The 14,371-nt window shown below is 48.9% G+C and overlaps 1 long non-coding RNA gene and 1 other non-coding gene across 2 annotated transcripts in view; both read right to left on the minus strand.

Moving 5' to 3' along the window:
• LOC125983435 (uncharacterized) overlaps positions 1-14,371 on the minus strand; it is a 93,457-nt gene that overhangs the window by 12,230 nt on the left and 66,856 nt on the right. The window lies entirely within an intron of this gene.
• Positions 1,612-1,777, minus strand: LOC125984318 (U1 spliceosomal RNA). The gene has a single exon (XR_007486931.1). It is a non-coding gene; the product is annotated as a U1 spliceosomal RNA (small nuclear RNA).

Consider the following 14,371-nt stretch of genomic DNA (forward strand, 5'->3'; position numbering starts at 1 on the left):
GTCGCAAATAATTGAGGCTTTTGACGTTGCTGGCATGGTTTGGAGTGTAATTCACCTCCACTGCGTTGGTGGCGTTTGATATTTGACATTAGAAAATATTTCTGTCATTTTACTTTAGAAAGTAAAAGTTGTTTTCTAGAAATCCATACTTGTGATGTATGAGGAACAACAATCGGGCGCATTCTTAAAAAGACAGACCTACAGCCGACAAAAAGGTTTTGATACGTTCATATCATATGACGAGTCAGGAACGTGGTAATTACATATTGAAATGAAAAGAGACTACCGTTCAAGATGGCGGCGCGTGCACACGCAGCGGCCACTCTCTGTCCCGTTCGGTGTTTTGTGAGTGTTTACTGAGTGTTTGTCTGGCAGTTTTGTGTGTATTCGTCTCGTGTGATACGTCGTGCTACTAGTGCGGCGGGCATGTTCTGCTCAACATCGGCGGAAGTGGGTTTTATGGCGTTCTGGACTTTGGTGCGGAGAGATTTGCTGCTGGTGTTAGCGCTCGGACTGCTTCGTCATGGAGCGATGCCGGACTGGCCTGCTCTTCCTCCCCCGGTTGGACTGCGTCCTGAGCTCGGACTGCTCCGTCCTGGAGCATTGTTGGGATGCGTCGGCAGCGGGTCTGCGAGGCAGCGGAAGAGGGGCCAGCGCGGAGACGTCGGGCCAGGCTTGCGGCCAACCCAGCTCGCCCATCCGTGCCTTCCATTCTCCTGGCGTACGTTCGTTCGCGGGACGACAAGATGGGTTGCGTTCGCCTGATAGGATCCACGAACCGGACAGTGCGTGCCTGCTGTGTGCTCGTGTTCACAGTGGCCTGGTTGACTGTCATCTTACCGGACTCTGCTGTGCATCGGGAGCGGCTAGCGTGCTATCACGCTTATTGTTCATTGATGTTGACTTCTTATGTTATTTTTCCTGTGTTGTTTACTTGTATGTGCGTTGTGAACTCTGTCTTGTCACCCTGGGATAGTGAGAAACGTAATTTCGATCTCTTTGTGTGTCTTGACATGCGGAGGAATTGACAATAAAGGAGACTTTGACTTTGACTTTGAATTTTGCATTTGCTAATTTGGTGAATACAGTTTAACGAGCAAATGCACAGTGTTAGAGATTCGCTCAGTCCAACTTATTTTGCAAGAACCACACGGGAGACGAGTAAGTCCCTTTAGACACCTGCAGGTGGAGAGTCCATTCGTCGCTGTGCGTACAGCGATGTTCGAATGGAGGTCTGACTCTCGCCTCCTGCAAGAGCATTTTTATTAAGAGAAACAGGGTGGGGGTAAGAGTGGACTGAATAGAGAAAGCCCTTGACCTCTAGTCAAAACATAGCAAGGGGTGTTTTACGACTTTGTGTAGGATGGGACACGCTAGGTGATTTATCACAGGTTGCATTCCAACATAAGCATAAAACTAATCTAGCTAGGTTATTTATTACAGGCTGCATTCCAACATAATCATACGATAAGAATAATCTGGAGAACCCTGACACACAGTTCCAGAGTACAGTTAATTACATAATCAAAAGCGTTCAGTGTGTCACAGCATCGCAGACTTAAACTCCATGTGCATACTACTGCGCTTATTTTTTGTTTTCATCAGAAAGACCAGAGGAGAGCGCGAACACAGTCCCCCACTACCAGAAATAATGCAGTCAAGATTCACACAGTAGGGGAATTTGCAGAGGTCAGCACAACCGTAGTGCAATGGCTGAGCCTCACATGGGGTGAACCACCTTCTTGATCATGGGCCGACGTCTTTACCGCACACGCCATTTTCAGTCACGGGCTTAATTGCTAAAAACGTGTGGCACACATACACACTCAGTGGATGAAACAGGATTCGTAGAACTGTTTAAGTCAAAGTCAAAGTCAAAGTCAGCTTTATTGTCAATTTGTCCACATGCCGAAGACATACAAAGAAACCGAAATTTCGTTCCCCCCTATCCCATGGTGACAAGACATGGCCCACAACAGACAAACAAGTAAACAAGTAAAGCGTGCTGAATAAATAATGAATAAATAACACAACAAATAAATAAATAAGAGGAGCAAAAAAAGGAGCAAGTGTGCGTACAGCAGACATTCCAGAAAATAGCGCAACAGTGCCGCACGCTACGCAGAAGGGGGTAGCGAGTTCAGGGCCCTAACAGCCTGGAGAAAGAAGCTGTTGGCGAGTCTGGTGGTGCGGGAGCGCAGGCTCCTATACCTCTTCCCAGAGGGCAGAAGGTCAAACAAAGAGTGAGCCGGGTGACTCACATCTCTGGCAATCGAGGTTGCCTTGCGGGCGAGATGGGAGGTGTAAATGTCCTTCAGGGAGGGGAGCGAAGCACCAATAATCTTACCAGCCGTATTCACTATGCGCTGCAGGGCCTTCAAGTTCTGTTCAGTGCAGTTACCACCCCAGACAGCGATGCAACTGGTGAGGACGCTCTCAATGGTGCCACGGTAGAATGTAGACAGGACTGCCTGAGGAGCACATGCACGCCTGAGCTTCCGCAGGAAGTACAGGCGGCGCTGAGCTTTCTTTGCCAGTGACGAGGTGTTTGCGGACCAGGAGAGGTCCTCACTGATGTGCACCCCCAGGAACTTGGTGCAGCTCACCCACTCCACCACAGCACCGTCGATGATCAGCGGCAGGTGTGTTGTGTGACCCTTCCGGAAGTCAACAACGATTTCCTTGGTCTTATTGACGTTCAGCAGGAGGTTGTTGTCCCTGCACCACATGGTCAGAAGGTCAACTTCCGACCTGTACCGAGTCTCGTCGCCCTTCGTGATGAGACCCACCAGAGTCGTGTCGTCAGCAAACTTTACTATGCGGTTGTCGCTGTAGGTCGCAGTGCAGTCATGCGTCAGCAGGGTGAAGAGCAATGGACTAAGCACGCAGCCCTGGGGGCCCCCGTGCATGCATTGCCTTTTTTAACCTGAGAACCCTAAAACTGTATGAATTTGTATTTATTGAAAACGTCCAACATTACCACTGAATAATATTTTTTTTCCTGAACAAGTTTTGAAAATGACAAATATATCAAATAACAATAACATAAACAGTTCACCGCCACACAGCCCCAAGCACCGGCATCGACTTCCAGGCGTGTGGCAGCGTGGACTTCCATCCCTGGAGGTGGCACTTCCAGCCACAGAGGTCGAAGAGAGCTCCATAGAATAGGACCGGGTGTGCGTGAAACATATAATAGTTTTTCAAACCTTCTGTGTCACTCCAAATCATTAAATCCTTCAAACTAGTGGTAGAGTGTCCGCCCTGAGACTGGAAGGTTGTGGGTTCAAACCCCGGCCGGGTCATACCTATAAAAATGGGACCAATTGCCTCCCTGCTTGGCACTCAACATTAAGGGGTGGAATTGGGTGTTAGATCACCAAATGATTCCCGAGCGCGGCACCGCTGCTGCTCACTGCTCCCCTCTCCCCCAGGGGATGGATCAAAATCACACGGGGATGGGTTGAATGCAGAGGACAAATCTCACCACACCCAGATGTGTGTGTGATGATCATTGGGAAAAAAAAACTCTCCGTCCTCTGTGTCACTTACAAGCAAAGCCACTAAAGATGCCGGTAGTACATGGGGCCCTTCGTCATCTTCGTCATCCCGTGATCGAATCCTTTGTCCTTTAAGTAAACAACCGCCGCGCCGCTGATGTCACTTGCAGTTCAAACTACAGTAATCCCTTGCTACATCACGGTTCGTTTATCCATTTTTCGTTTTTTTTTTTATTTTGAAAATTTGTGACAAAAAATCACGTATAAGTTGCTCCTCAGTATAAGTCGCCCACCCAAACTATGAAAAGAAACGTGACTTATAGTCCAGAAAATACGGTAATGACAACACACAATACAACAAAACACAACACAACAATACTTACCTTTCCTTTAAAATCTTTTTCTCTACCTAACACAGACAGATAATGGGAGAATGTGTCACAATGTGAAGGAGATGTATTGGGTAATGCAGAAACAAAATAAAAACTATTATTTAATGTTAGACACATTATCCACTAGGCTACTTTCCTCTTGACATTCATTAAATTGACAACGAAGGGACTTGAACCCCTTAATCTTCTGATCCAGTCAGTTAACTCCACTTGAATCTAGGCTGTAGATTTACTGTATATGCTCAAAAATCATTGCACTGCTATCACTTGTCAGAATTTCCTGTATGGCTATCTGGCCTAATGGATAAGATTTCAAATCTAAACAGGTATTCATGTCTAGTGTATCATCAAATTGAAAGAGGAAAATATGTCACGGTCGGGTGTGGAGCATGGAGCAGGACGACCAAGTGCAGCCCGGACCAGGGTCCACCGAAGCAACTCAAAATACAGACTCGGTAAACTGACATGACCTAAACAATAACTTGACTGACCAGGACGTGAAACAAGAAGACAGCAGGACACGACGGCACCAAGACAGCACGCCAACACCGAACGACAGCAACCAAAACCAAAACCAATGATCCGACAGGGAGAGAGGGGCAGACAGGACTTTTATACACGACAGGTAACGAGAGGCAGGTGGGAACAATCACACTGATCATGGGCACACAGGAGGGGAGGGGCGAGCACACAGACAGAAACCAAGACAGACACATAGTGGAGCAGTTGGGGGCGAGACGTGACAGAACCCCCCCCCACAAGGGACGTCTCCCGACGTCCCAAAAAAAAAAAAACTAGGGGAACCGAACCGCGCCGCACTCGGGCGGCGACTTGGGGAACCGAACCGCGCCGCACTCGGGCGGCGACTTGGGGAACCGAACCGCGCCGCACTCGGGCGGCGACTTGGGGAACCGAACCGCGCCGCACTCGGGCGGCGACTTGGGGAACCGAACCGCACCGCACTCGGGCGGCGACTTGGGGAACCGAACCGCACCGCACTCGGGCGGCGACTTGGGGAACCGAACCGCACCGCACTCGGGCGGCGACTTGGGGAACCGAACCGCACCGCACTCGGGCGGCGACTTGGGGAACCGAACCGCACTCGGGCGGTGACTTGGGGGAACCGAACCGCACTCTGGCGGCGACTTCGGGGAACAGATCCGCACTCTGGCGGCGACTGCGGGGACAGATCCGCACTCTGGCGGCAACTGCGGGGACAGATCCGCACTCTGGCGGTGACTGCGGGGACAGATCCGCACTCTGGCGGCGACTGCGGGGACAGATCCGCACTCTGGCGGCGACTGCGGGGACAGATCCGCACTCTGGCGGCGACTGCGGGGACAGATCCGCACTCTGACGGCGACTGCGGGGACAGATCCGCACTCTGGCGGCGACTGCGGGGACAGAACCGCACTTGGGCGGTGACTGCGGGGACAGATCCGCACTAGGGCGGTGACTGCGGGGACAGATCCGCACTCTGGCGGTGACCTAGGGGACAGAGCCGCACTCTGGCGGTGACCTAGGGGACAGAGCCGCACTCTGGCGGTGACTTCGGGAACAGAACCGCGCTCGGGCGGCGACTTGGGGAACACAACAGCACACGGGCGGCGACTTGGGGAAACAGAACCGCACTCCGCGGAAACTCGGGGAAACACAACCGCACTGGGTCGGCGCCTTGGGAAGTCTGTACCGCGATCGGCGGCCACTCACAAAGTCCGTACAGTGATCGGCGACATTCGGAAGGCGGGGCTGTGCGCGGCGGCAAGAGCCATCACGCGCCGCAGCAGAGGGAGCGGAGCCAGGGACGATCGCGGGTCCGACGCAGCTGGCTTGGATGTCTGGCGACGTTCGCGGGTCCTGCGACGCTGGGGTGGAGCCCGATGGCGGCCGTGAGTCTGATGACGCCGGGGGGGCACTCCGATAGCGGCCGCGGGTCCGGCGTCGCGGCAGCGAAGTCCGACAACGGTCGCAGAGCTGATGGCGCCGGGGGGGAATTCCGATGGCGGCCGTGAGCCCGGCGTCGCTGGAGCAAGATCCGATGGCGGCTGCAAGCCCATGGCGCTGGAACATGCTCGGATGTGGATCGGGCGTCGCAGCGGGAGCTGGTGGTGAAGGGTGGTCCAAGCGCTGGCCGCTGTGATGGTCGGATCATTCTGTCACGGTCGGGTGTGGAGCATGGAGCAGGACGACCAAGTGCAGCCCGGACCAGGGTCCACCGAAGCAACTCAAAATACAGACTCGGTAAACTGACATGACCTAAACAATAACTTGACTGACCGGGACGTGAAACAAGAAGACAGCAGGACACGACGGCACCAAGACAGCACGCCAACACCGAACGACAGCAACCAAAACCAAAACCAATGATCCGACAGGGAGAGAGGGGCAGACAGGACTTTTATACACGACAGGTAACGAGAGGCAGGTGGGAACAATCACACTGATCATGGGCACACAGGAGGGGAGGGGCGAGCACACAGACAGAAACCAAGACAGACACATAGTGGAGCAGTTGGGGGCGAGACGTGACAAAATATAGGTAAACTGTTTTTGTGCTGTTTTGATCTTTGTTGTGGTGACCCCAAATGTCAGTGACAAAAGCCAAAAGAAAGAGGCACATTTTTCATCTGATGTACAATTTTTAATTTGTTTCTCTTGACTCCAGTTGAGCAACCTGTGCTTGCTGATATTCACAATCCCTGCTTACTTTGCTGCCCTACCCCTTAAAAGAAGAAAAAGTTATTTTAGTCTGAGCAACCTGCTCCCTACTGAAAATAGGGTTTTCAACTAAGGTTTCCAACTAGGACTAGGGTTTCCAACTAGGGCTAGAGTTAGGGTTAGGGCTAGTTTGGACTAGGTATATAAAAAGTCTGCCCCACCTGAGGACCGAACTCTTGACCTTTAGATTGTGAGACTGGCATGCTAGCACCTGCATTAATGAGGCTGTGCATTTACAGTTTTACAATTCTTTTTTACTGTAAAATTGATCCAACCACCGGCCATTTCAATCAAACTGAACTTCACAGAAAGATAAAGTGACTTTTAGTCTGAGCATTCTGAAACTAGGGTTTCCAACTCGGGTTAGGGAAGCCAACTAAGGTTTCAAATTGTGGCCAGGGTTTCCAACTGGGGCTTCCAACGAGGATGAGGGTTTCCAATTCGGGCTAGAGTTAGGACTATATAAAAGTGTGCCCTGTGTGAGGGTCGAATTTACGACCTCCAGATTATGAGACTGACACACTACCACTTCCGCAAACGAGGCTATGCATTTTCAATTTGTGCAATTGTTTTTTACTGTAAAATTGATTCAACCACCGCCCATTTTGATCAAACTTAACTAGGCTAGGGCTAGGATTTCCAACTAGGACTAGGGTTTACAGGTAGGGCTAGATTTAGGGTTGGAATATATATAAATCATGCACCGTGTGAGGATCAAACTCTCGACTTTCAGATTACGACACTGACGCGCTACCGCCTGCGCCAACGAGAATTTGTGGCACCTGTCTTAAAATTCTATTTTACTGTAAAATTGATTCAACCTAGCACGTTCGCCTCACAGTTAGGAGGGTGCGGGTTCGATTCCACCTCCGGCCCTCCCTGTGTGGAGTTTGCATGTTCTCCCCGGGCCCGCGTGGGTTTTCTCCGGGCGCTCCGGTTTCCTCCCACATTCCAAAAACATGCTTGGTAGGCCGATTGAAGACTCCAAATTGTCCCTAGGTGTGAGTGTGAGTGCGATTGGTTGTCTGTCTCTGTGTGCCCTGCGATTGGCTGGCAACCAGTTCAGGGTGTCCCCCGCCTACTGCCCGATGACGGCTGGGATAGGCTCCAGCACGCCCGCGACCCCCGTGGGGACTAAGCGGTTCAGAAAATGGATGGATGGATGGATTGATTCAACCACCGGCCATTTCCATCAAACTGAACTTCATCAAAAGAAAAAGGTACTTCTGTCTGACCATTCTCAAAGTTGGGTTTCCAACTGGGGCTAGGGTTTCCAACAAGGGCTCGAGTTAGGGTTAGGACTAAATAAGACATAGCCCCGTGTGAGGGTTGAACTCACGACTTTCAGTTTACTAGACTGACGCGCTACCGTCTGCGCTACCGAGGCCATGAATAGTTGGTTTTACAGAGCTATTTTACTGTAAAATTGATTCAACCACTGGCCATTTCAATTAAACTCAACTTCACAGACAGTAAACCTTATTCTATGTATTATTTATTATTCTTTTCTATACTGTCAGAAAGGTTTTGGTTTCTGATTTCTTTTTTGTTGTGCTGACTCCCCCCCAATCTCCATTTTCAGTGCAACAAAGTGACAAAAACCAAAAGAAAAAATGCTTTCTCTATTGCACACTAGAGCCAGCATTTCCAACTAGGGCTAGGGTTTCCAACTAGGGTTCCAACTCCGGGTAGGGTTTCAAACTAGGAATTCCAACTGGGGCAAGGGTTTCCAATTAGGGTTTCCAACTCGGGCTGGGGTTTCCAACTAGAGACAACATTGGACAGCTGCCACTTGTTGGGAACCTTTAAATGTTTAGTCTTATCAACGAATGTGTTTCAGAGGCCAGATTTAAAACGTGGCTTCTGGTTTTCGTGAACCAAACCCATTAAAAAAAGTGAAAGAATGAAACAGTTCTTAATAGGAGAAGCCTGGTTAGCTCAGGTGGTAGAGCATGCAAGTCTTAATCTCAGGGTTGTGGGTTCTATCCCCATATTGGGCAGCCCACACTTGTCGGGAACCTTTGATTCTTTAGTCTTATCAATAGATGTGTTTCAGAGGCCACACTTAAAACATTTCTCTATTTCCCCTAACCCATTCAAAAAAAATGAAAAAATGAAACAATTCCAAGGTCGAAAAGCCTGGTTAGCTCAGTGGGGAGAACATGCGACTCTTAAACTCAGGGCCGTGGGTTCGGTTCCCACATTGGGCATCCTTGCTTGTTGGGAACCGTTAAACAGTCTTATCAAGGCCACACTGAAAACATGGAGTATTTCACATGGCGATGTGGCCTAATGGATAAGGCACCTGACTTCGGATCAGACGATCCCTTTCATAGTCAATTTAACGTGTCATGCTTTGAAATCAAAAACTTGACTTCAGTCTGAACCAACTCTTGACTGATTGATTGAACTTTATTCATCCCACAGCAGGGAAATTCACTTGTCACAGCAGCGCATATCAGTGCAATAATAATACGAGTGCAAGAATAAAACAAGTGCCAGAATTACAAAAAAGGGTAAATAACAGACAAGGATAAACACAAGTGCTGCTAGTAGAGACGAAACACATTCATTTTATCAGGCGGCATGCATGTTGTAAAGTCTGACAGCAGAGGGAATGAAGGACCTGAGGAACCGTTCCTTCCTACACCGAGGGTGCAAAAGTCTGCCGCTAAAGGAGCTGCTCAGGAACCGCACACTCTCATGGAGGTGGTGAGAGGTGTTGTCCATGATGGATTTAAGCTTAATCAACGTCCTCCTCTCACCCACAACCTCAATGGAGTCCAGGGGACAGCCCAGAACAGAGCTCGCTCTTCTGAGCATCTTATTCAGTCCCCCCCTGTCCCGGTCACTACTGCCCCCACCCCAGCAGACCACAGCGTAGATGATGGCCGAGGCCACCATAGAGTCATAGCAGGTCCGGAGGAGAGCCCTGCACACACCGAAGGACCTCAGTCTCCTCAGCAGATGGAGGCGACTCTGGCCCTTTTTGTACAGGATATGGGTGTGATCAGTCCAGTCCAGTCCAGTTTGTTGTTAAGGCGAACACCCAGGAATTTGTAGTTCTCCACTACCTCACTGTCCGATCCCTGGATGTTCATTGGAGTGAAGATGGGTGCTGTCCTCCCGAAGCTCACAATCAACCCCTTCGTCTTGCTGGTGTTGTTCACCTGATGCTGGTTGAGCTCACACCAGCTGACAAAGTCCTTGATGACCAACCTATATTCCAGATCGTTCCCCTCTGCGACATTTCAAACAATGGCCATGTCGTCGGAGAACTTCTGGATTTGGCAGTGTGCGGTGTCGTGGGTAAAGTCTGACGTGAACAGGGTGAAAAGGAAAGGAGCACCCTACCCTGGGGGACACCAGTGCTGCAGTGCACCACGTCGGACTCACTGCGATGTAACCTCACAAACTGCGGCCGGTCGGTGAGGAAGTCCGTTGTCCATGCAGTCAGGCACTGGTCCACACCCGCCTTCTCCATCTTCACCCTAAGCAGTGACGGCTGGATGGTGTTAAAAGCGCTGAAGAAAACAAAGAACATGATCTTCCCAGTGCTCCTGTTGTCCTCCAGGTGAAGCAGTGTTCTGTGCAGTAAATAAATCAATGCATTGTCCACCCCAACACCAGGCAGGTAAGCAAACTGCAGGGGGTCCAGCTGCGCTCCCACTAGTGAACGCAGGTGACCCAGGATGATCCTCTTCATAGTCTTCATCAGGTGGGAAGTCAAGGCAATAGGCCTGAAGTGGTTAGGCTCCTTGGGGCATGGCACCTTTGGTACAGGGACCACGCAGGAGGTCTTCCACAGTACTGGGACCTTGTTCAGGCTCAGGCTTAGGTTGAACAGGTACCTGACCACACCACTCAGCTGGTCCGCACAATCCCTAGCAGTCTCGGCCAGATGCCGTCTGGGCCCGGGGTCTTCCCTGCTTTGATCTTTCTGAAGTGAACCTGAAGATCTGTAAAGAAGAGGGGGATGTCGGAAGACCGGGGTGATGGAGTGGAGACAGGAGACAGAAGAGTGACTCCGGGGGAGGGGGTTGGTGAGCTGGCGGGGGGGCTGGAGTGTCGAAGGTGGTAGAAAAAGATGCGGAGCGAGATGAAGGGGTGGGGGGGAGGCGGAATCAAATCTGTTGAAGAACAGATTGAGTTCATGCACCTGTTGGATTTTGTCCACAATTTAGGGAGCGCACTATCTGCGCCTCACGGCAAAAGTCATTGCCAATCACCAGTTATCCAATTTACTCACTGTGTGCTCGTTTGATTTCTTCAGATTTAGGAAAATGCTAAGACACTGAAGCAGAAATTAGACTTACACAGGTTGGTTGAGTTCAATCACAATTCTTGTTCAGAAAGCTCTGTCTTCAGGAAAGTACAATACAGCGCTGGGCCTTTCAAGAGCGCAAAGTCTCCATTCAGAAAAGGCCACCTTCAAGGTTCTTTGGTCAGCTTATATTCAGTCGGCCAGTGTGGGCCGAGTTTGATGGGTGATGAGTCTTTGGGGTGGGGCAAGTTCACAGGAGAGTTTGATTCCATGGGAGTGGGTGCTGGTTCGGTGAGAGCTGGTTCCGTGGGGTTGGGTGCTGATTATGGGAGATTCGATTTGTGGGGGCTGTTGTTGTCCTTTCCGTCTTTCAGCCTTGACGATCGTCTTTGGCTTGGCTGTCTCCCTCTGGCACCTGCTGGTTTTATCTCCAAGTGACCTTCCTGTAAACATTCTTGCACATATACTGTTCCACCTCATCCATTCATCATTCTTTCAATTTTGTCATTTTGTACGAAATTATGTGAGCTTTTGGCTGTGACATCATCTACCTATTTATTAATGTTCCCTGACCATGCAAAGTTTGTACTCACCACTTACCATGTTTTTGTTTGTTTGTTCTTTTGATCTCCATGTACTTGCTTACGTCATCATATTCTTAGTTTAATCATGCTTTCAACCATATCTTTTCTTTGTTAGGCAAAATATTTCCCTCTGTCCAGAACGTTCAGTAGTAATCGAAAACTGGTGTCTAGAATTAGTCAAAACATAAGATACAATCAAGTACTGAACATTTTTAGACGACTTTGGCAGTGTCCGTGATTTAGAAAATCATCAGGCATGCATTGAACAGTTCCTTAAGGGTCATTAAGCTATTCAGGCAATATATCAAAAAACATTTGTTATTTCAAAGTGCTCAGAAATATATATATCAGATCATAAAGTTATAAAAACCTTTCTCATTACCACTTATCAAAAATGTCTAGTTATGTCTTCTTTATTGATTTGGTGTGTAGGTATAATTATATGTTTAAAATGTTTCTTTTATTTATTTAATATGTGAATATACTTGTCTGCTTATGTACTTTATTCAATGAGGTTTGAGCCAGAGCTGTGGACTCGGTCGGATTTTTGCACCGAGTCCGGCCTCTTGACCACCGAGTCCGAGTCCGGGTCCCAGTCCGGCTGTCAATTTTTTCCGTTAATTCATGTGACTGCTTCGTCTTTAGTCAAGGCTAATTTAGATCAAAATCTATCAGAACGAACGCAACTGCTTTCACACTGGCTGGTTCGGCTTATATAGGATCCCTTGCTGAGAGGGCGGACGTAAAAGTGAGGCGACGTTCCAATCGGATGTCGGATCGATAACATTTTCCCTGCCCCACCGGAGTTGTGCTAGTTCATAACGTAGATCACTCGAGGCATAGTCATAAATGTACGGTTGACAATTTAACCGATAGAAGTGGATACATTGGAACATAACCTACACTCTAATATATTATTTGACATGGTATTAAATGCGTGGCTTTACAAAAATGGTCATTGAAGCCCACCCTTAGCCCTGAGTGCCATTGGCATGAGGCAAAACGCTTGAAAACACTCTTGCCCAATTAAATAACCATTCTGAAACACGGGACATGTAAGATAATATTTTTTAATCATTAATTACACCATTATAGCTCAGACATTTATCTAAACACAAATAATTAGTGACGACCCCACAACTATCGAAACACATCAATGATATAAGCTGGGTGACATAATCGTCCTTGACATTGGTACATAATGTAAACATTAGCCTAAGTGCAACTCAACGTGGCCGCATTGATCGTAAGCAGGGCTGTGGACAGTATTCCTACTCGCATTCTGAGCAGCATGATGAAAATAAAATTGAACGTGATTTTTTTATTGTCGGACTCGGTGGACTCGGTCAAAATCAGCACCGAGTCTGAGTCCGAGTCCGGCAAAAATGACAGAGTCCGACCGAGTCCGAGTCCCCGAGTCAGAGTCCAAGTCCAGGAATATAGGTACGTTTTGTGTGCGAAATCTTCATTACAGCCAATAGCAGATTTCTGATTAAAGGTACAAAAAGAAAAGCAATGACTATGTGTGTCCGCTGGTTCTTCTCTGCAACACAGGAAGTTTGCATTCACTACAGTTGTGCCCATCGGCAAAAGGCAGCCCCCTACCACATGAGTAGCCGACAGGCCTGTTCTAAAACAACTCACTGATGAGGACGTATTATTTTCAAGGAATGTTCTAGAAGTAATCGTTGTTAAAAAAAAAAACACATGATGGTGGTTCTTGGAGATCACTGTTTATATATACACACACAAATATATATATTGAGTCTAGGGAGACAAATACACCGCAAACTGTGGGTAGGTGTCAGGTGATGAGCCACAGAAAAAAATCACAGTTGCCACAGAAAGATGACAAGCCTCATTTTGAAGCAGATCTAAACATCAGGGATGAGAACGGCAAATGAAAAAAAACACTGATATATTGATCAAAACCAGAGCACATTTCTTGGCTTGCTTATCCGAGTCGACAGCATAGACATGGAGACTTTCAAGGCAAGTTACCCCAAGTTGCGCAGCGGTCTGGGTTAGCTACAACAAACATACACCATAAAGGTCAAGCCAGGTGCCGTGCCATATTCAGTAAAACCAGGAGGATTCCACTACCACTGGTGGGTGAAGTCAAGAGAGAGCTCCAGCGCATGGAAGCTCTGGGCGTCATTAGTCGGGTGAAGGAGCCAACTGATTGGTGTGCCGGCATGGTGGTCGTGCCCCAAAAGGACAAAAGCAGCATTTGAAGACCTAAAGAAAGCTCTGTCCTCTCCTCCGGTGCTGGCTATGTATGACCCGGGCAGAGACACCAAAGTATCTGCTGATGCATCATCATATGGGTTGGGGGGGCGTAATTCTTCATAAATGAGGGGAAGGATGGAAGCCTGTGTCTTACGCATCACGGTCACTCACTCCAACTGAGCAACGATACACACAGGTGGAGAAGGAAGCTCTGGGCCTCACATGGGCCTCACATGGGCCTGTGAACGGTTTCGGGATTTCCTCATTGGAAAGGAGTTTTGCCTGGAGACCGACCATAAACCCCTTCTCATCCTGCTTGGAGCCCAAGCACTGGATCTTTTGCCACAGAGAATCCAGGGTTTCAGGATGAGGGTGATGCGCTACTCATACTCCATCGTGCACGTACCAGGAAAGTCGCTTTGGACAGCAGACACACTTTCACGTGCAACCTGTAAAATGACGCATGTCCACTGATGACCAGGAGCTGATGGAGAGCACAAACATATTTGTGGACTGTGTCACTGAGAGTCTACCTGTCAGCTCATCATATACAGAAAACCTGAAAGAGCAGTTGAAAGCCGACAGTGTCTGCTCGCGTGTCATGACCATGTGCATGGAAGGATGGCCAGCACATGCAAAACAGGAACCAGCGCTTAAAAATGACTGGCCGGAGCGAGCCACATT

The sequence above is a fragment of the Syngnathus scovelli genome, chromosome 16, assembly GCF_024217435.2.
Source record: "Syngnathus scovelli strain Florida chromosome 16, RoL_Ssco_1.2, whole genome shotgun sequence".
NCBI classification, from domain to species: domain Eukaryota; kingdom Metazoa; phylum Chordata; class Actinopteri; order Syngnathiformes; family Syngnathidae; genus Syngnathus; species Syngnathus scovelli.